The sequence below is a fragment of the Pseudophryne corroboree genome, chromosome 2, assembly GCF_028390025.1.
Source record: "Pseudophryne corroboree isolate aPseCor3 chromosome 2, aPseCor3.hap2, whole genome shotgun sequence".
NCBI lineage: Eukaryota > Metazoa > Chordata > Amphibia > Anura > Myobatrachidae > Pseudophryne > Pseudophryne corroboree.
In genome coordinates, this window is record NC_086445.1 from 613823843 (window position 1) to 613849377 (window position 25535).

The 25535-nt window shown below is 42.5% G+C and overlaps 1 long non-coding RNA gene across 1 annotated transcript in view; it reads left to right on the plus strand.

Moving 5' to 3' along the window:
• Window positions 1-23091, plus strand: part of LOC135040072 (uncharacterized) — a 43402-nt gene extending 20311 nt beyond the window's left edge. Inside the window, exons 3-5 of the long non-coding RNA XR_010234027.1 lie at window positions 2659-2719; window positions 22174-22245; window positions 22933-23091. This is a non-coding gene — a long non-coding RNA (uncharacterized LOC135040072). The remainder of the gene's footprint in view (window positions 1-2658; window positions 2720-22173; window positions 22246-22932) is intronic.
• The last annotated feature ends 2444 nt before the right edge of the window (window positions 23092-25535 follow it).

Here is a 25535-nt window from a genome sequence, read left to right on the forward strand (position 1 = left end):
CACATGCAGAAACCATCCACTCATCTTCTCTGTGTCTCACAAAGACACGGTGGTTGGAACCAAAAATCTCAAATTTGGACTCATCAGACCAAAGTACAAATTTCCACTGGTCTAATGTCCATTCCTTGTGTTTCTTGGCCCAAACAGTTCTCTTCTTGTTGTTCATCCTCAGCAGTGGCTTCTTCGCAGCAATTCGCCCATGAAGGCCTGATTCACGCAGTCTCCTCTAAACAGTTGATGCTGAGATTTGTCTGCTACTTGAACTCTGTGAAGAATTTATGTGGGCTCTAATCTGGGGTGCTGTTAAGTAGTGGTTTATGAGGCTGGTAACTCTAAGTCTAAGGAACTTATCCTCTGCAGCAGAGGTTACTCTTGGTCTTCCTTTCCTGGGGCGGTCCTCATGAGAGCCAGTTCATCATAGTGTTTGACGGTTTTTGCAACTGTACTTGAGGATACATTCAAAGTTCTTGAAATTTTCCATATTGACCTTCATGTCTTAAAGTAATGATGGGCTGTCGTTTCTCTTTGCCGAGTTGAGTGGTTCATGCCATAATATGGATTACAACAGTAGTCAAATAGGAGTGTCCACTGTGTACTAACCCTACCTCTGCACAACACAACTGATGGTCTCAAATACATTAAGAAGGCAAGTAATTCCACAGATTGACTCTTGACAAGGCAGACCTGTTAATTCCAAACCATTCCAGGAGACTACCTTATAAAGCTGATTGAGAGAATGCCAAGAGTGTGCAAAGCTGTCATCAAAGCAAAAGAGGGCTACTTTGAGGAATCTAAAATATAAAACATATTTTGATTTGTTTAACACTTTTTTGTTTGCAACATAATTCCATATGTGTTCTTTCATAGTTTTGATGTCTTCAGTATTAATTTACAATATAGAAAACAATTAAAATACATAAAAACCATTGAATGAGAAGATGTGTTCAAACTTTTGACTGGTACTATAGAGAGAGAGAGAGAGAGAGAGAGAGAGAGAGAGAAACAACTGCAGGCGGCACTCAGGAGACTTGGTCAGCTTTTCACAAGATTTATTGTATGTAGCAAATCCAACACATATTTCGGGTCACAGCCCATCATCAGGGATATGCTTGACACAAAGACATTCAAATATATATACTCCTTCTAAACCTTCCCCCAAAGTGCAATCAATAGACCTGTGAATTGCCTCTGGTGTGTAATCACCACCATTCACGGCAGCCGCCAGAGAAAAGCAGGCTACGTCATCCATAGACAATTCACATCAATGTATTAGTGGTATTCAAATTCAAATTCCCAAGCAGCAATGTTGCCATAGTTACCTAGGCAATAAATGTTACCACCAAACTTATAACAAAGTAACAGGACATACAATTAAGTAAACCATTATTACCCACTTACGTTGATTAATTTAAAAGAGCAATATTGCTCAGACATACAAAGTTTAAAAAGCACATGGATCTATAACTTAACATTGTATTAAGTGAAAAAGTATTCACATCTGCATATCCAACAGCAACCGTTACCTTTAATCAATGTAAATGTAAACCTACACTTTACACAAAAGCATAGCAAAAAAGTCATGATATATTTTAGATGCTAACAGCAATATTATTTCTATGTGGAATCAAAACAGCCCCTGCTTGCTACATATTATTAAAGGAAACAGTGCAACCCCTAAATATTCAATTAACCCTTTTGGGGCACGGGTATCTAACCTATAGATCCATCGACTTTCCAGCTGTAGCAATTGTTTGGCACGATAACACCCCCCCCCCCCCCCCCCCCCCCGGAATCGAAGCAGGCATATGATCAATAAGTTTGCATCTAATGCTGGCAATACTACAGTATGTACTATGTACAATTGTTACAGCTGGAATTTTTGGATAACCAATTAGGTAAATCTGAATTTGCTCTAGTTTAGCGTACAGAACTGAGTGTACCTGAACCGTTCATCTGTATTTTTTATGAGAGGTATTTCTCAAACTACGTCTGTTATATTGTGGAGAGTTCAGCCTATCATGTAAAAATAGAGGGTGTGTCTCATGCCAAGTGTAATATTCATGCTTGGCCCCATCATGTATAACAAAGACTCTATTTTATAAACCAGTGTTCCACAAATATAATCCGAATGCCACCCAATTCCTAGTGAAATTGGTGAGAGAGGGTAGCGTAAGTATGATAAACACAAATAACATTCAGACATATTATCCCAACATACTATACAACTACCCACAGCTTCATATACAAACTACCAAAGCAGAACCTATTAACTACACTAATACAAACTATCTATAAAATCTCTTAACAATCTGTTCTGTCTGGCAGTGGTATTTTGGTTCTTTCTGGTCGTTGAACTCTCCTCAGGGACAAGCCACTATATTGAATGCTTTTCTAGTTACAGCAGGGATCAGCTACCTGTTCTGAATGGCTAAGCTGCTTTTCTGTTAGCCTAGCCAATCGGGGGAGGGGACTGATTCCCAGTGTAAGTATGAATGCTGCTCCTCCTTTCCAATCCAGGTGGTTCCCCAATAGTCCTGCCACCCTCCCCCATTCCCTCTTCTCCACCAATCACCCTTCCCTCCTCTTTCTTACATTCCTTTAATTGCAACTGCTTTGTCTCTTCCCTCTCTGCTTCATTGGCACCATCTGTCCCTCCAGTCATCAGCACATGTGGCCACTGCAGACCAAGAAATCTTCCACAGTAATGTCAGCAGATCAGGTAAGTGTAGGATGTTTATGCATGCATGTCATATTAATGTTACGTGTGTGTGTTTGTGAGTTATAGTTGTGTAATATGTGTTTGCCATATTAAAGTCAATTTAAAGTGATATCCAAGTGTGTCATATTAGTGTAACATGCGTGTGTATCATATTCATGTAACAAGGCAACTAAGGCGGCTGCTTAGGGCCCTGTGGGTCTCAGGGGGCCCTGTGGGTCCCAGGAGGGCCAGCTGATATGGCTGTATGGAGGGCATTTCTGGTGGACCATGACCTCTGCTCCGCTAACTGATGATCTATCAATCAATATGCCATTATACTCTATTTTAAGTACTACTGTGTATTAACGATGGGGGCCTGCCTGCTACAATCAGTAGGGCACTGATATATAATCAATACAGTCACACTGACTGAGTGAGGGTAATTATGGGTATTATAAAATGCTGATATAATTTGCAGTCAGTGAGTGGACGTGGTGATATACTGTAATAGAGGTGGAAAAACAACAAATAATGTAAGAGGCATAAATCAGGAAGGAAAATATAGTGTTGCGGATTGTTTGAGGGAGGGGAACCCCAAGTCTGTATCTTGCTTAGGGTCCCATGAGGTCTAAATCCACCTCTGGCAACAGCACCTTTGTGCGTACATATATGTGCCATATGAGTATATAGGAATTTTTGTGTACGTGGAGTAGCAACATCGGCATTGCGTGCAACCCTGAATCAGACACAGTATATACAATTGACCAGCAATACATCAAATGGATACAAAATAAAAACTGATCTCAAAATTATACACATGTACTGTTCTAATCATTCACAAGTACATATGTTCATTAAAAGAGGAACAGTGTGTAGCGCATCAGTGACATCACTGGGAGTAACTAGCACTGTGTGCACACTCTGCTTTTTCGGCGCAGTGGTGATGGAAACTGGTAATAGCCCTCTTCGAGTCCTCTTTCAATGGGCATTACTGTTGGTAGGCCCCTTGTGACACACATGACAAAGGGAGAATGATAGGGAAGCATATACAGGTTGAGTATCCCTTATCCAAAATGCTTGGGACCAGAGGTATTTTGGATATGGGATTTTTCCGTATTTTGGAATAATTGCATACCATAATGAGATATCATGGTGATGGGACCTAAGTCTAAGCACAGAGTGCCTTTATGTTTCATATACACCTTATATATACAGCCTGAAGGTCATTTAATACAATATTTTTAATAACTGTATATTAAACAAAGTTTGTGTACATTGAGCCATCAAAAACAAAGATTTCACTATCTCACTCTCACTCAAAAAAAGTCTGTATTTCGGAATATTCCGTATTTTGGAATATTTGGATATGGGATACTCAACCTGTAATACAGTATTGTTGTTGCCTCTAGTCATACCTTAACATCAGTTAGATACAAAATGATCAATCATGTACAACCATCTGTAAAAGGGACAAATCCAAATTACTCCTTCAAAGGGAGGCTGAATAGATTTTTTTAATAGATACCATGACCCCCAAAGGCCTTAACAGAACTGTGCATTTCATCTAAATTAGTACTGTACATAGGAATAAGCGATTTAGGTGTTTGTAGTTAGTGTCCTCTTCTTTCCCCCTTTTTTTTATCAAAGAGGTATAAAACATCTACAACACTTACTAATTACTTGTATAAGCTGCTATAATAGTCACCTATGTTGACACTATTGTATACATAATACATTTATTACTCTTTTGAAATAGTTGTATTTGATTCAGTTTACTTTGTGTATATAGGACCTCATTCAGCAGCAGACGCTGCTGTGATGTGATTGCATTCCCCTAAGTGCAGGCGTATTGCACGTGCATGGGGCGGGGAGATACGATTGCATCTCAATGATGTGAACGCCTCTTCCTGGATCCAGGCTATTTTCAGCGTGGCCGCGTTACATCACACACCTCTGCTGCAACAGAGAAAAAGGCGATGGGATGATTGCTGGATGGCCTTGCCCTGTGTTGGGCAGCCCCCCAGCATGTGATAGAAGCAGCAGCAGATTCTGATATTTAGCAGAATTTGCTGCTGATTCTGAATAGGGTCCATAGTCATTTACTATGGTTATGGGTGTCTGGGTGGGATATCACTAAGCTTCACACAACAAAGGATGCACTAGTAGCATGGTTAAAGGAACTACAATATATGGGGAGTTGTTGGTAGTTTATCTGTTACCCTGAGGAAAATGTTGATTACACGGAAACATTGGTAAAGAAGATATAGCTGTCATTCATGTTAAAATTCTTGAGTGCCGCTGACCTTTTTTTTATATACTTGTTGTACACCTGTTCATATTAATGGAGGGCAATGGGGTGATGTTCATTGTGTATGCAATGAGTGTCAGATCTCTAATATTGTTTAAATATATATTTATGTATATAATCCAGGGTGTGGCACTCCCAATATAGATAAATAAACCGGACGACAGTAAAGTAACTGATACGTAAAGCAGACTCAGCAATGCTGATGATTTAGTAAGCTTGGAGTGCCACACCTTTGTCCATTTTATGTATCTCCACATGTCCTCTTGACCAGAGGCACACTAAATCCATATAGCACCCTTACTTAAGTGTACAGCATGTCTTGTGAGTCAGAGAACTAAGGGGGTAATTCAGATCTGATTGCAGCAGCAAAGTTGTTAGCTAATGGGCAAAACCATGTGCACTGCAGGGGGGCAGACATAACATGTGCAGAGAGAGTTAGATTTGGGTGGGTCATATTGTTTCTGTGCAGGGTAAATACTGGCTGCTTTATTTTTACACTGCAATTTAGATTTCAGTTTGAACACACCCCACCTAAATCTGACTCTCTCTGCACATGTTACATCTGCCCCCCCCCCTCTCCCCCTGCAGTGCACAGGGTTTTGCCCATTAGCTAACAGATTTGCTGCTGTGATCAGATCTGAATTAGGCCCTAAATCTATTCTAATGCAAAGGGCCTGCTTTGGCCATATTCAGGCATCTTGTTCTGTGTTTTATTATTGTTATTGAATCTAAATCACTGGAAGAGGGATGGGAAACACCGTCCATGTTCACATTACTGCATCTACTGGGCCCTTAAATTAGTCTAATGGTATCACACTCCACTTTGCTGTTTCTAGTCAGCCAGTTTGAACCAAGGCAAGTGGTTTTTGTTACCTCTGCTACAAGAACTTCCCATTCAGCTGATTTAGAAAGCTACAAGAAGGTGCAGCGGCAACCACATCTGAGCAACATATTTATTACATATAATGTGTGACTATTAAACCATTGAGAACTGTGGCAGATATGGCCAATGGAGCGTGCAAGTAAAGTAAAAAAAAAAAAAAAAACATTTATTTTATCTCAACAAACTCCACCCAAAACTATTTTTTTTATCATTTACGGTGGAGTTATCCTCTAATAAGCTATGAGTATTTTAGAGGATGATAATGGGCAGTCAATTATGTGGAGTGAGTATCCAAGCTTTGATCATACTGCCTTTCCTTTCAATGTAAACACCAGAACACTGAAACAATTAGCTATTTTATACATTTGGGCTCTGTTATAATGAATCATTCAGGTACAGCTAGCATTTAATGCATTTTTTTGGCATCACTTTCAATTTTCTTTTTAAATGAAACCTACAATTAGTAATATTATTACTGTTGTAGTTAGACGCAAAATTGTAACAATACTTGTTGCTTATCTATAACTACAGTATGACCAATTTTACCTAATGAAGAGCCCACACCTTATTCTGCTTTAACAGTAGACAATTGTCCAAATATTCAATCTTTGCTTTTTATGTTTAAAATGAAAATGCACTCAATGAAAGGCTTCTAAAGGAGATATTTTAGTCAGTAATTCTGATGACAGAGAAGCATAGTGGCATTTTTGCCAATTAACTCTAGTTGACGGTAATAGAAATGAACAGTTACTTGTTGCTGGATCTGAAAAACCAGCCAAAATCAAATCTACTGAGTTCTTAATGTTATGTTTAGAAAGTATTAAGAATTGCAAATGTAGTCATGCAATTAACAATAAGTAATCAGAAACAAATATATCAAGAATTGGTAGGCCATTCACAAAATACAGTTTTGTAATAAAATAAAAAAGCACCAACCTTTATCAGATTACCAATAACTATCATGGACACGTTTTACATTATGGTGGAACATCAGACAAGTAAATTGATGATTTATCTTTACCAACTGTATATGTTCACTGATTGGCAGTATACTGTATATATTTGAAATTAATCAACAGTATAAGCTACTCTTGACCATTGGCGCCTGTAGAAGGATGGACACCACCATGGCCCTATCTATGTAGAGTTTATATTCTCTCCATGCTTGTGTGGGTTTCCTCTGCATACACCTGATTCCTTCCACAAGCCAAACCTCGGCTCCTAACAAAAAAAAACCCCACACTGTATATGTGTGTGTCTGTGAATAGTCACCATTAAGTCACTCAGTGGGCAACACATATGAAAATGGTCATATTCATAAACAATGAATCAACAATGGATAATCCATAAAGCCCCACATGTCATCAACATGCAAGTATCATAAGAGACATAAGAGCAGATCTGCTTTGAAGGCTGAAATGTAAAAAGAAGTGGACTTTGGGGCTAATTCAGAGTTGATTGCTGCTACAAATCGCATCACAAGCGGCGTTTATTTGCTGAATGCGCACGTCCAAACACACGAGTGAACATTAATCTGCTCATTTTTTTTTTTACACCTTCTAGAAGGTTATATATGTAATAGTCTTGGTTGCTATAGGCAACAACACATCTAAAAAGGAACTACCATCTTAGTTAATGCACACAATAGTGTTTTTGAGTGTGGTAAAGTATGTACTTACCATCTCTTTACTTCCTGGGGTGTGCGGATAATTGGGGCCACCTCATTCACAGAGTCAGTGATTTCTCTCCAGATTCTTTCCTTGGTCGCAGCGCCCATGTTCTTATTTCCAAAATGGATTTTCTCAATGGATTGTGGGAAAAGAATGTCCAACTAACTCTTGGTAAATGGGGGTTGGTGTCTTCTCTTTTCTTTCCCTGGCTGCGATGCAGTAGCCTGTGAACTTGGCCCACCTTCCTCTTCAGTTTGTGGGCCAGATTGTTGCATTTGGGTAGTGGGCACAGAATCTTGCTTAGTTTGCCCCACATCTTCCTCAGCCAGGAAACTGAGGCCAGCTTCTTGTTGTATTTGCCCAGATGATGGGGGTACTTCACTACTGGGTCCTGCTCCTCTCTCCTCTGCACAGCCAGGTGGTTGTTGCGTTGCCATTTGACGTTGTCTTTCTGTACTTGCTCTTATTCTTTGTTTGATAGCTACATATTCAGATCTTAGCCTTTAAGCTTATGTGCTGTATCACTATCTGAAGACATGATGCAGGTAGCATGTGCGTATAGTTCATGGGGTGTTGTTTTATTCCTGCGTATGCATGCTTAGCGTAATTTCGCACAGGTGATGCATACACAATTGGTACATTTGCTGTGATTCCCTACACTGTTTAAGCATGTTCTAGCCATCCGTGGTTTGTGGTTGTATGGAGGAGAAGAAGCTCTGTGTCGAGGTGTGCGTTGTAGAGAGGTCTTTGGATGTCAGGTTTATTTTTAAAATTGAATAAATGAAATATGTAGTGATTGTGTTCAAATTTCCCTGGAGTAATTTTAATGTAATGTGTTATGCACAGTTGTGCTGGCTTTGTTTTTTTTGTCTTTCTTCTGGTAAGTATGTGGTATGGTGATGGTTGTGTGTATCCGCACAGCATGTGTTTGCAACACGGCCTTGTGTAGTGTGTTTTGGGATGCGGTGTGTTTATGTGGTATATTGCGGTCGCACAGCGTGTAGGACAAACAATGCATGTTGTATTTGTTTTTGTTAATGTCTTTTTATGTCTGTATTTTAGGATGTTTGTTGTGTGTTTTTTTTTGACTGATATATACAGTATGTGTATTTTTATTTCTCTTTTGTCATTTATTCTCAAGGGAACAACATTTTTCTTAGATTTTTGGGCAAGTAGGCTTTTTTTTTTTTTTTTTTAGGAGCAATATCTATATATCTGCGGGTATGTATATGCATGTTCATAGGTGTGTGTTGGGTGGTGGGGTGTTGTTTTCTCTTAGTGTGTTTATGATACATATTTCTCTCTTTCCTGAAGGGAGCAGCATTTTTTTTTTTTTTTGCAAAGTAGCCAATTTTATGTTATTGTTCTGGCCTTTTTCTTTTTGTGTTTACAACTCATCTGCGGGTAAGTATATGCATGTTCATAGGTGTGTGTTGGGTGGGGGTGTTTTTTTCTCTTAGTGTGCTTATGTTGCTTATTTCTCTCTTTGCTGAAGGGAGCAGCATTTTATTTATTTTTTTGCAAAGTAGCCCATTTTATGTTGTTGTTCTGCCCTTTTTCTTTATGTGTTTACAACTCATCTGCGGGTAAGTATATGCATGTTCATAGGTGTGTGTTGGGTGGTGGGGTGTTGTTTTCTCTTGGTGTGCTTATGATGCTTATTTCTTTCCTGAAGGGAACAGCATTTTATTTATTTTTTTGCAAAGTAGCCCATTTTCTGTAGGTGTTTTGGCATTTTGCCTTTTCTTTTTGTGTTTACAACTCATCTGTGGGTAAGTATATGCATGTTCATAGGTGTGTATTGGGTGGTGGGTGTTGTTTTCTCTTAGTGTGCTTATGATGCTTATTTCTCTCTTTCCTGAAGGGAGTAGCATTTTTTTTATTCTTTTTGCAAAGTAGCCCATTTTATGTTATTGTTCTGGCCTTTTGCCTTTTCTTTTTGTGTTTACAACTGATCTGTGGGTAAGTGTATGCATGTTCATAGGTGTGTGTTGGGTGGTGGGGTGTTGTTTTCTCTTAGTGTGCTTATTGTTTGTTTTTCTTATATTCTCAAGGGTTTTTGGGTTTGTTTTTGTTTTTTTACAAAGTAGGCTTTTTACGTTATTAGCTGCCTTTTGCTGTATTGTTTATTGGGTGTTTTTGTCTGGTAAGTATATGCATGCTCATTGTGTTGGTTTGTTGCGTGTGGCTTATTTTGTTCTTTACTTGTATTTATTTTACAATTTATACACTGACTCCTTACAGCACACCAACACCAGGACCACAATCTGCATTTAATTCCGCGCTTACAGCTACCAGACAAGTGGTGAAGCACATGATTGAGCTTCTAAAAGGTAGTTTTCGTGTGATCCACCGCACTGGTGATGGCAATGGTTAGTGGTCCTGTGTGCAATACTGCACAATATTGCTATAGGGAGACGTGTGGAGCTGGCCCAAAATCTAATTTTGGGCCCTGAGGAGGAGGAGCCAGGGGTTGGACGTACATGGAGGCGGGGCTCCAAAACACAAAGCGGCCATGACCTTTGGGACAGAACAGTGGCAGAATATTTCAGATATGTTTGAATTATAAGCACGTCAGACAAGTTTTATTTGGTGTTGATATCTGCATATTTGTTTTTTGTGAGCTTTGAATATTTAGCTCCAAAAAAAACCCATACAAAATTGTTGGTAGATTGTAAGTGTATTAAAAACATTATTACTGCATTTGTGTGTTACATATTTCTGTTTACAGCAATGTAATTTGCTGAAGCTAAAAGATGTTGTTTTGTTTTGAAATTAATCATCTAATCAGTTAATGATCACCATTACAGTACAAGTAGCGTTTTGTAGTCAACATTTTTTTTTAAGGAACAATGAAGCTATGCTGCATATGTGTAGTTTGTTTGTATTTGTTTATTTTTTTCATATTTTTTTCAAAAATATATTGACCCAAACACAAAAATCCTGCAATGTATAGTTGAGTGAGGAACAGATGTTTGGTAAGTATTTTGTGAATACACTTACAGTTGCATACACTCGCAATTGCGTTCGCAAATGAGAACACAGACCATACTGTTAATGTACATTAATAGCAATAAAGTTTATTTGTATTTATGAGCATCACAGCTGTCGACCAATCAACAGCAGGCAGACAGTATAAATATTAGCATTTATAATTCATACGCGATTGGCACCATGCGAGCTGCCGCACAGGCTCTTCTGTGCCAAATGCCGTAAGTGTGCGGCCTACGTGGAGGTCCGCAGAAAACTGCAGGCGAGGGTTCTCACCCGGCGGACCATAGTCCAATTAGAGAGGCAGTGGTCAGACCTCCGCCGCAGACAGCCACGTTTGCTGGTGGAGATATGCCAGCAAATTTAAGACCGTAAGTAATGCATACTGTAGCATTTGTGTGCGCATGAGTGTGTTTACAGTTAAATGTTTAGTAAGATTTGCATCCATAAGTGTGTGTATGTTGTTTAGCCTGTAGATAGTGAAAATGTATGTAAGGATGCATAGATTTTTGTATGGATGTATAGAGTATGTGTGTGGGTTGTATTAAAGTAGAATCATTAGCTCTGACATACTAACATGTATTATTTAGCATACCAGCAATAAGTTTGTGTTTATTTGTAGTAAAATAAAGGTGTTTTTTTGTTTTGTTTTTAAATGTAGGTTTCATGTTGATTATTGAGTAAGGAGTGTTGTTTGCATTCAATTTAAAAAAAAAAACCCCATAAACTGTGTTCCTCTCTCCCAGTGCTGTAACTAGACATTTTAGCGCTGTGTGCAAGAAACAGCATCGGAGCCCCCCCCCCATATTTAAAACAGGGCCAGTGTGCACCAAAAATATAGGGGCGGGACTTCATGGAGAAGGGGTATAGCCACAAAATAATACCAATTCATATTACGCTGTACAGTAGTCTCTATTATTCAAATTGTGCCGCACAGTAGCGCCACTTAAACACATTACACCAGGTAGTGCCCCTTTTACACATTATGCCAGGTAGAACCACTGTGACACATTACGCCAGGTAGAGCCCCTTTTACACATTATTTCAGGTAGAGCTTCTGTCAAACATTATGCCAGGTAGAGCCTCATTTTACACATTATGGCAGGTAGAGGCCCCTTTTACCCATTAAGGCAGGTAAAGTCTACTTTTACACACTGCATCAGGTAGAGCCCCCTTTTACATACTGCACCATGTAGATCCCCTTTTACATCCTGCACCAGGTAGAGCCTTCTTTTATATACTACACCAGGTACAGCCCCCCTTTACTTACTGGACCAGGTAGAGCCACCTTTCCTTTTATACGTTGCACTAGGTAGAGCCCCCTTTACATACTGCATCAGGTAGAGCCCTCTTTTACTTATGGCACCAGGTAAAGCACCCTTTCACTTACTGCACCAGCACCACTAGCACACTACTAGTTATGGCGCTGATTTTATATATATATATATATATATATATATATTAGAGATCAGTGGGTTCGGTTCTCAGAGAACCGAACCTCCCCGAACTTCACCACCCAAGCCCAGATCCGAGCCTGGCTTGGGTTTTCCCACCTGACTCGGAAACCAGAACGAGGCAAAACGTCATCATCCCGCTGTCGGATTCTCGTGGGGTTTGGATTCCATGTAAGTCGCCGCACGTCACCGCCATTTTCACTATGACATTGGAGATTGTAGAGAGAGAACGTGTCTCCGTCCTCAGTGTCCTGCATCAGTTCCGTGTTAGTGTCTTGTGCTGCATCAGTCCAGTCACAGTCATGGTATCCTCTGCTGCCATATGTCCAGTGCTGCTGTATAAGTCCAGTCCAGTGGTGCTGTGTTGTGCTGCATCAGTCCAGTGGTGGTGTCTTGTGCTGCATCAGTTCAGTCACAGTGGTGGTGTCCTCTGCTGCCATATGTCCATTGCTGCTGTATAAGTCCAGTCCAGTGGTGCTGTGTTGTGCTGCATCAGTCCAGTGGTGCTGTGTTGTGCTGCATCAGTCCAGTGGTGGTGTCTTGTGCTGCATCAGTCCAGTCACAGTGGTGGTGTCCTCTGCTGCCATATGTCCAGTACTGCTGTATAAATCCAGTCCATTGCAGCGGTGCTGTGTTGTCCTGCATCAGTCCAGTGGTGATGTCCCTGTGCTGCTGTATATGTCCAGTGGTACTGCCGTATATGTCCCGTGGTACTGTCGTATCTGTCCAGTGATACTGCCATATGTGTCCATTGATACTGCCGTATATGTCCAGCGGTACTGCCGTATAATTCCAGTGATCCTGCGTTTAATTCCAGTGATCCTGACGTATAATTCCTGTGGTACTGTCGTATAAATCCAGTGATCCTTCCATATAATTCCACTGGTACTGGCGTATAACTCCAGTGATCCTGCCATATAATACCAGTGATCCTGCCGTATAATTGCTGTGATCCTGCCGTATAATTCCTGTGATCCTGCCGTATAAGTCCAGTGATCCTGCCGTATAATTCCAGTGGTACTGGCGTATAAGTCCAGTCTAGTGATCCTGCCGTATAAGTCCAGTGATCCTGCCGTATAATTCCAGTGATCCTGCTGTATAAGTCCAGTGGTACTGGCGTATAAGTCCAGTACAGTGATACTGCCGTATACATAGGCGTAGGGACAGTAGGTGCAGGAGTTGCAGCTGCTACGGTTCCCAGGTCATCTTCGGGGCCCGGCCCTCCCCCTGCACACACACTGACTTCTCCTGTGCCCCGTGGCTTCTCTTTTGGCAGTCTGCTGCTGCATGCACATTTGCTGTTGGTGTTAGTGCTGGGTCTGTCTCCCCATTCACGCTGGTGCTGGCAGAAATCATGGTATTGTTTAGCCTGGTCCTCTCGGCATCAGTGGGGATGGAGTGACGGAGTCGGCCGGGACACTGGCTGCAACTGTGCGGCAGCACACTGCTAGAGGAGAGGCCACGGGCAGAGGAGGTGAGTGCCGCACACCACTAAGCTGTGAGTGGGGTGCGGAAGTCGGGCGGATGTGATGAGGTGCGGGGGGGAGATAGGGATAGATTTGCAGTGCAAGGGTGGTCGGGGCCCTAAATGTTTGCTATGGGGCCCCATTGAGAATAGCTACGCCCCTGGCCGTATATATGTCCAGTGGTACCGCCGTATACGTCCAGTGGTACTGCCATATAAATCCAGTGGTACTGCTGTATAATTCCAGTGATACTACCATATAATTCTAGTGGTACTGGCGTATAAGTCCAGTGATCCTGCCGTATAATTCCAGTGGCACTGGCGTAAAAGTCCAGTCCAGTGATACTGCCGTATATGTCCAGTGGTACTGCCGTATAAGTCCAGTGGTACTACCGTATAATTCCATATAAATCCATATAATTCCATATAAATCCAGTCCAGTGGTGCTGACATATAAGTTCAGTGGTGTTGTCCTGTGCTGTATATTATTTACTCCAAATAAGGGGATTATTAATATTTAATCCAAATAATTTTCACAGGGTTTGCCCTGTGTGGTGTAGAGGTACGCTCTTCTGTACCGCATATTGGGGGTGATTCCGAGTTGATCGTATCCCTGCAAAATTTTGCAGGGCTATGATCATGACCATAGACCTGTGGGCGGACGCCCAGCACAGGGCTATCCTGCCCCACATGCCAGTGCCGCCTCCCCCCCCCCCCCCGGCAGAAGTGCAAAAGCATCGCACAGCGGCAATGCTTTTGCACTTTAGGAGTAGCTCCAGGCCAGCTCAGCTTTAGCGTGCTGGCCGTGAGCTACTCATCACTCCCTGGCCCGCAGCGGCTGCGTGTGACATCACGCAGCTGCTGCGGCCCACCTTCGCACAGTCCAGCCACTCCTGCATTGGCCGGACCGCGCCCACAAAACGGTGGCCAAATGCCGCCGGTCCACCACACCGCCCAGCGGCCTCTTCTGCCTGTCAATCAGGCAGAGGCGATCGAAGCGCAGCAACGGCCTTCGGCCATCTGGCATGCGCCAGAGCACTGTGGTGCCGGTGCATGCGCAGTTCTGACACGATCGCACCACTGTGATAAACTGCAGTGTGCGATCGGGTCAGAATGAATTAGGCCCATTGTTATATAACTCCAGAAAAATAATGGAGAACAAAAATTTGGAGGACAAAATAGGGAAAGCTCAAGAACCACTTCCTCCTAGTGCTGAAGCTGCTGCCACTAGTCATGACATAGACGATGAAATCCCATCAATATCGTCTGCCAAGGCTGATGCCCAATGTGATAGTAGAGGGTAAGTAAAATCCAAAAAGCCAAAGTTCAGTAAAAAGACCCAAAAAAAGAAATTTAAATGGTCTGAGGAGAAACGTAAACTTGCCAATATGCCATTTACGACATGGAGTGGCAAGGAACAGCAAAGGCCCTGGCCTATGTTCATGACTAGTGGTTCAGCTTCACATGATGAATTAAGCCCTCATCCTCCCGCTAGAAAATTTATAAGAGTTAAGCTGGAAAAAGCACAGCAAAGAACTGTGCGTTCTAAGATGGTATCACAAATCCCGAAGGAGAGTCCAAGTGTGTCGGTGATTGCGATGCCTGACTTTCCCAACACTGGACGGGAAGAGGTGGCTCCTTCCACCATTTGCACGCCCTCTGCAAGTGCTGGAAGTAGCACCACCAGTCCAGTTTCTGATATTCAAATTGAAGATGTCACTGTTGAAGAACACCAGGATGAGGCTATGGGTGTTACTGGCGCTGAGGAAGAAGTTGATGATGAGGATTCTGATGGTGATGTGGTTTGTTTAAACCAGGCACTGGAGGAGACACCTGTTGTCCGTGGGATGAATAAGACCATTGTGATGCTTGGGCAAAATATCAAAAAAGCCACCTCTTCCGTGTGGAATTATTTCTCCACAAATCAGGACAACATGTGTCAAGCCGTGTGTTGCCTCTGTCAATCTGTAATAAGTAGGGGTAAGGATGTTAACCACCTAGGAACATCCTCCCGTATACGTCACCTGCTGCTCATTCAGCAGAAGTCAGTGTCAAATTGTGAAACTTTGGGTAAGAGCGTAAGCAGTCCACTGACACCTAAATCCCTTCTTCCTCTTGTACCCAAGCTCCTGCAAGCGACACCACCAACTCCCTCAACATCAACTTCCTCCTCAGTCAGGAACGTTAGTAGTCCTGCAGGCCATGTCACTGGCAAGACTGAAGAGTCCTCTCCTAACAAGGATTCCTCCGGAGGATCCTTGAGTAGAGCCACTGTGACATGTTCAGGCAGTGCCGTAACTAGGCATTTTAGCGCTGTGTGCAAGAAAAATTAGTGACGCCGCCCCCCCCCATTTAAGATAGGGGCAGTGCGCGCCGCTGGCGCGCAAAAATTTTATAGGGCGTGGCTTAATGGGGAAGGGGCGTGGCCAAAAAATAATAGCAATTCATACTATGGTGCACAGTAGTCTACATTATTCAAATTACGCTGCACAGTAGCGCCCCTTTTATACATTACAATAGACAGCGTCCCCCTTTTTACACATTACAGCAGCCAGTCCCACTTTTTACACATTGCGGCAGCTAGTCCCCCTTTTTACACATTGCGGCAGCCAGGCCCCCTTTTTACACATTGCGGCAGCCAGGACCCCTTTTTACACATTACGGCAGCCAGTCCCCCTTTTTACACATTGCGGCAGCTAGTCCCCCTTTTTACACATTGCGGCAGCCAGGCCCCCTTTTTACACATTGCGGCATCCAGGCCCCCTTTTTACACATTACGGCAGCCAGTCCCCCTTTTTACACATTGCGGCAGCTAGTCCCCCTTTTTACACATTGCGGCAGCCAGGCCCCCTTTTTACACATTACGGCAGCCAGTCCACCTTTTTACACATTGCGGCAGCCAGTCCCCTTTTTTACACATTGCGGCAGACGGGACCCCATTTTACACATTGCGGCATCCAGGCCCCCTTTTTACACATTACGGCAGCCAGTCCCCATTTTTACACATTGCGGCAGCCAGTCCCCCTTTTTACACATTGCGGCATCCAGTCCCCCTTTTTACACATTGCGGCAGCCAGTCCCCATTTTTACACATTGCGGCATCCAGGACCCCTTTTTACACACTGCGGCAGACGGGACCCCATTTTACACATTGCGGCAGCCGGGACCCCTTTTTACACATTGCGGCAGCCGGAACCCCATTTTACACATTGCGGCAGCCGGGACTCCATTTTACACATTGCGGCAGACGAGACCCCATTTTACACATTGCGGCAGCCGGGACCCCTTTTTACACATTGCGGCAGCCGGAACCCCATTTTACACATTGCGGCAGCCAGGACTCCATTTTACACATTGCGGCAGACGAGACCCCATTTTACACATTGCGGCAGACGGTGAGAGAGAGAGAGAAAGAGAGAGAGAGAGAGAGGATATACTTACCTTCTCCCCGCTGGCAGGCTCCTCGTCCAGCTTCCTCTCGGTGCAGGCTGTGTGAGGTGAGAAGGAGGAGGAGGAGGGAGGGGGAGCAGGGAGCAGCAGCAGCGCTATTTGATTGGTAGTAAGCGCCGCTGCAGCATCCCCCTCTCCTCCTGTATTGGTTGCCTGGAGCTGCTGTGGATGCTGGGGAACCGCATCCCAGCATCCTTAGCAGCGTCGGGCAGCCAATACAGGAGGAGAGGGGGATGCTGCAGCGGCGCTTAGACCCAATCAAATAGCGCTGCTGCTGCTCCCTGCTCCCCCTCCCTCCTCCTCCTTCTCTCCGCTGCGCTGGTCTCTTCCCCTCCACAGCGCGGCGGCGCACACAGAGGCGGCATGTAATGAGTCAATTTGACTCATTACATGCCGCTGGCCGTTGCGCCCTCAGGGCAACTGCGCTGTGTGCCAAGCCCCCTTGGCACACACGTAGTTACGGCCCTGTGTTCAGGATTTACATCTAGCAGCTGTGGCAACAGTGTTTCTAAAAAGACTGCAACATTCTGATACATACTCTTTGAATGTTCATATCATATAGTTCAGTGATATTTCAAGGATACTTAATATATTATCAAGGTTTAGATAATTCATGTGTTTTTTAAATTTCTGTATCTCACAAATCATGCTAAAATCATAAGGAATATTATTTGTGAATTATCTATTATGAAATAGTTTTTTATATTATCATTAATAAATATATATATTTTATATTTACATATTTTTGATTCCTTGGTTGATACTGAACCTGTGAATTTTGGTGTGTGATTTTCATGAGCGCCTCTATTTATATTCTCTACTTGAGTGGTACGCCTGCTATTGCTGCCGCTGCTGTTGTTGCTGCTGGAAGTCGATCGTCATCCCAGAGGGTAAATCGGAAGACCATTTGTACTACTCCAACTAAGCAATTGACTGTCCAACAGTCCTTTGTGAGGAAGATGAAATATGACAGCAGTCATCCTTTTGCAAAGCGGATAACTGTGGCCTTGACAGCTATGTTGGTGTTAGATGTGCATCTGGTATCCGCCATTAGTTCAGTGGGACTTAGAGAATTGTTTGAGGTACTGTGTCTCCGGTATCAAATCCCATCTAGGTTCCACTTCACTAGGCAGGCGATACCGAGAATGTACAGAGACGTCAGAAAAAGTGTCCTCAGTGTCCTAAAATATGCAGTTGTATCCACTGTCCACTTAACCACGGACATGTGGACAAGCGGAACAGGGTAGACTAAGGGCTATATGACATTGATAGCCCACTGAGTAGATGTATGGCCTCCAGCAGCAGCGGCACCAGTAGCAGCATCTTGCAAACGCCAACTCGTTCCTAGGCAGGCTACGCTATGTATCACCGCTTTCCATAAGAGGCACACCACTGACAACCTCTTACGGAAACTGAGGGACATCATTGCACAATGGCATACCCCAATTAGACTCTCCTGGGGATTTGTCATATTGGACAATGCCACCAATATTGTGCGTGCATTACATCTGGGCAAATTCCAGCACGTCCTATGTTTTGCACATACAACTAATTTGGTTGTGCAGAATTTTTTGAAAAATTACAGGGGCGTGCAGGAGATGCTAGGAAAAGGATAAGATTTTCTAGCCCACCCACTGGCTGTGATGCAGGGCAGTGCTGACTTCTGGTCCAGACTGAAGGACCTGCCAACGAATACTGACATGTCTACTGTCACTGCATATGATTCTGTCACCATTGAAAGAATGGTGGAGGATTATATGGGTGACAGCATCCAAGTAGGCATTTCAGACAGTCCGTACGTATACTGGCAGGAAAAAGAGGCAATTTGGATGCCCTTGCACAGACTGGCTTTATTTTACCTAAGTTGCCCCCCCCCCCCCCCCCCCCCCCCCTCAAGTGTGTACTCCTAAAGAGTGTTTAGTGCAGCCGGTTACCTTGTCAGCGATCGGCGTAGGAGGCTACTTCCACAAAATGTGGAGAAGATGATGTTCATCAAAATGAATTATAAATTCCTCCAGGAAGACCTTTACCAGCAATTGCCTCCAGAAAGTACATAGGGACCTGTGATGGTGGATTCCTGTGGGGACAAGTTAATACTCTGTGAGGAGGAGGATGTACACAGTGAAAGGGGTGATGAATCGGACGATGAGGAGGAGGTGGACATCTTGCCTCTGTAGAGCCAGTTTGTGCAAGGAGAGATTGATTGCTTCTTTTTTGGTGGAGGCCTAAACAAACCAATCATTTCAGCTACAGTCATTTGGCAGACCTTGTCGCTGAAATGATTGGTTTGTTAAAGTGTGCTTGTCCTGTTTATACAACATAAGGGTAGGTGGGAGGGCCTGAGGACAATTCCATCTTGCACCTCTTTTTCTTGTTTACATCAAGCACTGTTTGGGGCCTATTTTTTTTTAAGTGCCATCCTGTCTGCCACTACAGTGCCAATCCTAGATGGGCCAAGTGTTTGTGCCGCACACTTGGGTCACTTAGCTTAGTCATACAGCTACCTCATTGCACCTCTTTTACTTCTTTGCATGATGTGCTGTTTGGGGCCTAGTTTTTTTAAGTGCCATCCTTTCTGCCACTGCAGTGCCACTCCTACATGGGCCAGGTGTTTGTGCCGCACACTTGTGTCGCTTAGCTTAGTCAAACAGCTACAGTACCTCATTGTCCTCTTTTTCTTCTTTGCATGATGTGCTGTTTGGGGCCTATTTTTTAAATCTACCATCGTGTCTGCCACTGCAGTGCCACTCCGAGATGGGCCAGGTGTTTGTGCTGCACACTTGTTTCGCTTAGCTTAATCATACAGCCACCTCGGTGCAACCTTTTGGCCTAAAAATAATATTGTGAGGTGTGAGGTGTTCAGAATAGACAGGAAATGAGTGGAAATGAATGTTATTGAGGTAGGAGCAAAATTACCCTCAAATTCTGTGATTTTAGCTGTTTTTATGGGGGGGGTTTTCAAAAATCATCCAGATCCAAAACCAAAACACAAGCGAGGAATTAGAACCAAAACCAAAACACGAAAAGTGCCCGCCGCACATCTCTAATAGATATCCAGTTATATATAATATAACAGGAAGAAAAAGCAATACCTTAGATACACAAAATGTTCAGGCCGCTGCGACCGCTAAGCGTGTGTGTGTAACCCCTATAAAATGCGTACACATTACGTAAGCATGCCATCACGCTGTAAGCACAAAGTAGCTACACGTGCGGCGGAATACACTTTATAACCCCTAACAGGAAAGGAATGCGAAACCAATTGTATATGTAATGTTGAGGTCCAACCCAGCAACAAATCTTTACTTAAAAGGGGGTTCACAGAGAAATACAACAATACAAGAGAAAAGAAGTTACAACCAATGATACATATGTTTGATCGCCTGCGCCACCCGGTTCCGGTCCTCAGTCAATCTGGCTAGATGACCTTCAGAGAAGTGTCTGAGACGGGCCAGGAGGCTTGGCTTTTATACAATGGTCCAAGGCATGAAACAAAGGAAACTGTAATCTCTTCATCCATAGGTCAAAGGGCTGGTCAATTACAGTACAGGAGGGGTCATAGGTTGGTTTGAATAGGTGGGCGATGCCTGGTCCAGGTGCACTTGCAGATGTTCTCCACTGGGTTCCCGCCGAATATCAAGAGTACAGTAAATACAGTGTAATATTAATATTGTCCTCCTGCGCATATCCATGTGCAGGAGCGTTCTACTTTCTGCAAACTGCAATCGAAATATTGCCCTTGAAATACTGTACAGCTGGATACCAAACACCACTTCCTAACCTAATTCTGTCCCCTCATATCCTGTAAAGTTGAATCCCTCTGTTGGTATACTTCCAAAGCAAATGTAACTTGCTGGTGTGGTGCGTGTGAGCTATGTGTAAATTATGCACTATGTGGATTAAATATCAGATATATCTTTGTGGCATGTTTGTGTGAGTGCGTATGTTACCATATATTGCTGTGCTCGCTGTGCGTATTTGCAAGCATAGCGACTCATAATGTGTGGAGTTTATATGCTCTCTCTATGTAATATTTTTGACTTCGACAATATATATATATATATATATATATATGTAGAGTGGATGAGTTGGCACTCCCTGGATAGTCCCGACACTGCGCTGGTGCCTTTTCCAAAATAAATGGTAAGATATAGCATAAAGGAGGAGCGGCACTCAGCGTCTTGAAAATAGCAAAGTGTATTAGAAAAACACATCAATGGTATCCATTGCTGTGTTTTTCTAATACACTTTGCCATTTTCAAGACGCTGAGTGCCGCTCCTCCTTTATGCTATATATATATATATATATATATATAGGATTATGGTGGCGGCTGGTTGCGCCCCAGTTTTTGCACACAGCGCACATACCTAGTTACGGCCCTGCTCTCTCCTTAGGAAGAGCTGAAAGAAGAAGTGCCCAACACCAGCCTCAGCCTCACCCACTCAACCTCCCTCTCCCCCTCAACAACCATCCCCCACTCAACTTCCCTCTCCCGCTCAACCTCCCTCTCCCCCTCAACAACCATCTCCCATTCAATCTCCCTCTCCCTCTCAACCTCCCTCTTCCCCTCAGCAACCAACCCCCGTTCAACCACCCTCTTCCCCTCAACCACCCACCCCATTCAACCACCCTCTCCCCCTCAACCACCCGCCCCCATTCAACCATACTTGCCTACTTTTGAAAACTAAAATCAGGGAGATTACAGTAGCATGTGCCGTGCAAAGCGCGGCGTGCCGCCATGGAGGCGTGTCAAACTCTACCCAAAGGGCGTGTCTAGTTCCACAAATAGGCGTGCCTATGCTTAAATGCTTGTTGTTGCAAGATATTTCTATATAACATTAGTAACAATATATTTTGGGAAGTTTTGCAAGTATTGATACTAACATTACTGCCTGAAATACAGGGTTTCTTATTTGCAATATGTTTTCGCTGTGATATTTCTTTTCTTCTCACTCAGCACAATATGCATGATAAATGTGATGCCTACTGTATGCAATAAATTCCAAATGCAAGTTGACCGTGTGTGAATTCATCCCTAAACATATAAGTAAACGATTATTTTGGTGTTGTAGATTTTATTTTTATTGGGAACACTGGATAGTCTGCATCTTGTAGGCACGACCTATATTTATTGGTTGTGCTATTTTCCATTCCATTGCAGCATTAACCAAATCATTACAGATACCAGCTGCTCTAATTAAACGAATGTGTTTAACTACAGAAAGATTATACTAACAACAATTCTTACACCAGCAGCAGCAGCAGCAGCAGAGGCATGCTATGGGTCAGTGCACACCAGCACAGATAAGAGGAGTGTGTGATCAGGTACTGCTATCTCTCTCTCTCTCTCTCTCTCAGGGGATACACAAGGGGGGTAATGAGAGCCGTCAGCAGTGATTCCTGAGCAACTACAGCAACTCACTGTTCTTGCAAAGAAACTCCTTAGTGTCACCCCTGACAGAATCTGAAGAATCCGGGAGAATTGACCTATAAAGCAGGGGATCAGGAGATTTATGGCTGAAACGGGAGGCTCCCGCAGGATGCGGGAGGGTAGGCAACTATGCATTCAACCACCCTCTCCCCCTCAACCACCCGCCCCCATTCAACCACCCTCTCCCCCTCAACCACCCGCCCCCCATACAAGTTCCTTCCCCCATCCAACAACAAACCCCTGGTTTGTAAGAAGAGGAGAAGGAGGTATGGGCCTATGGAGTAGTGTAAGTATTTTATTTTTTTTATTTGCCCTTTTTTACAGATACTTCAACATGTGTCCACAAACTTTGGCTATCCAGCTGCTGTGGAATTACACATCCCAGCATGTCCTGCAACAGTTTTTGCATTTGTCCATGCTAAAATTCCATGTTGGTATGTGTCGTTCAACACCAGCTAAAGGGCCAAACATTCACCATCTCTGACCTAGACAGTGAGCTGTTGAAGTGTGTTTGGTACATTGCGTCTATATTACATAATGTCTGAAATTATTTGTAATAATTGTTTAAATATTCTTTACAGATGCTGCTGTCGGAGATCCAAATAATCCAATTCGTTTGTCCCTGCAGCGGATGGAGGCCCACGTGCAGGGCATCCAAGATTAAATACATTTTTTGATTCATATTTTTAGATCATTTTTATTTTATTTTATATTTATAATCAATATGTTACATTAAAATTTTCCACAAAGTAATTTGTGTTGTTTTTTTTAAAAGGGCAATATCATATAGCTATTGATGTAGCATCAGTTTGTAAGTATTCAAATGGAGAGAGCTAAAGTAACCACAAAACAAACCTGTCATTTTAAAAACACAGCCTGTGACATGGCAGTTAGGAGCAGATTGTTTGCTACTTTATCACTCCCCTTTTGAACGCTTACAAAAAGATTAATCACATATGGAACAGAACATAATGGACCAAATGTAATACAGTGAGAGTTTCAGAACGTGAGAGATTTGGTAAGGTTTTTGATTTTTTTTTTAAAGTGGCAATCATTTACACTGCAAAACCAGGTTGATCTTGCTGTGTAAATGATTGGCACTTTAAAAAAAAAACTGCAAAACCTTACCAAATGTCTTACTTGTTGAAACCCTCACTGTATTACATTTGGCCCAATGAGTATACAATGTATGTCATATATTCACTTCTTAGTCAAAATCATAATACATAACATATTAAAACTTTCTTTTTTTTAGTCAAAACAAATTAAAATTTTAATAAATTCAGGGTATTGTGCAAATAGATATTGGATTTTTCCGTATTTTGGAATAACTGCATACCATAATAAGATATAATGGCAATGGGACCTAAGTCTAAGCACAGAATGAATTTATGTTTCATATACACCTTATACACACAGCCTGAAGGTAATTTAAGGCAATATTTTAAAAAACTTTGCGCATTAAACAAAGTGTGTGTACATTCACACAATTAATGTATGTTTCATGTACACCATATACACACAGCCTGAAGGTCATTTAATACAATATTTGTAATAATCTTTTGTATTAAATAAAGTTTGTGTACATTGGGGATAATTCAGAGTTGATCGCAGCAGCAAATTTGTTAGCAGTTGGGCAAAACCATAGGGGTAATTCCGAGTTGATCGCAGCAGGAATTTTGTTCGCAGTTGGGCAAAACCATGTGCAGTGCAGGGGAGGCAGATTTAACATGTGCAGAGAGAGTTAGATTTGGGTGTGGTGTGTTCAATCTGCAATATAAATTGCAGTGTAAAAATAAAGCAGCCAGTATTTACCCTGCACAGAAACAAAATAACCCACCCAAATGTAACTCTCTCTGCACATGTTATATCTGCCCCCCTGCAATGCACATGGTTTTGCCCAACTGCTAACAAAATTCCTGCTGCGATCAACTCGGAATGAGGGCCCATGTGCACTGCAGGTGTGGCATATATAACAGTTACAGAGGGAGTTAGATTTGGGTGGATTATTTTGTTTCTGTGCAGGGTAAAGACTGGCTGCTTTATTTTTACACTGCAATTTAGATTTCAGTTTGAACACACCCAACCCAAATCTACCTCTCTCTGCCCCCCCCCCCCCCCCCCGCCCCTGCAGTGCACATGGTTTTGCCCAACTGCTAACAAATTTGCTGCTGCGATCAACTCTGAATTAGGTCCTTTGAGCCATCAGAAAACAAAGGTTTCACTAGGTTTCACTATCTCAGTCTCACTCAAAAAATTCTGTATTTTGGAATATTCTGTATTTCGGAATATTTGGATATGGGATACTCAGCCTGTATATTAAACTGATTATGTTTGTTGCGTTAATTGCTGAATGTTATTGAACAAATAAGTTGACAAACTCTTCATTTAGCAGTGTTTGATCACTTAATTGTTCAATCACATTACAATTCCTTAGGGTAATTGGTTTTGAAATTATTATTTTTTAAAACCCCATTGTGCATTTTTTTTGCAAAGTAGCGAATGCAACTCACAATGTACGAAAAGCTCCATGTTGCTAGTGATGCGAATAGTAACCTTGCAAACGCATCACTTCCATGTGAGGCAAAATAGTAAACACCTCTGTTGTGCACTGCTGCACATTTTTATGCACTTGTGCGTGGTGGGCGTGTTTTCCTGCCTGATCGCACGCTTGCGTTGCATTTGCACACGTGCAAACGCCAATTGCATGCGCATTGAACAGCAATCAGGTCAGAATTACCCCCTTGGTTTGAATGTGATGTACGCACACAGATTTACTAAGCTCAAACCCACCACAAAACTATAGAGGAGCACACTATTGGAATACAATTGAGGCACCATCAATATTTTTCCATTAGAAGTAAAGAAACCCCAGAATTTCTAAACAACGGTTTAAACCACACCATAGACCCACCAAAATAAATGAGGTGACTGTGGCAGACATGATAGCTAAAAAAAGCATCTGGTCAAAAACAAAAAGAGGAATTACAAAATATTAATGAGGAAGGCAATCCTTTTGTACTAAATAAGGAGGCAGTTACTGTAACATTGATCATTTTCTTGTGCCAGAAATACTATCTAATTAATATATTAGGAGGAAAATTATTGTTTCATTTTATCAAAAGAGCAATATTATTTATTAATTATATTAAAGGGGCAATATTAATTGTTAAATGGTGTTTAA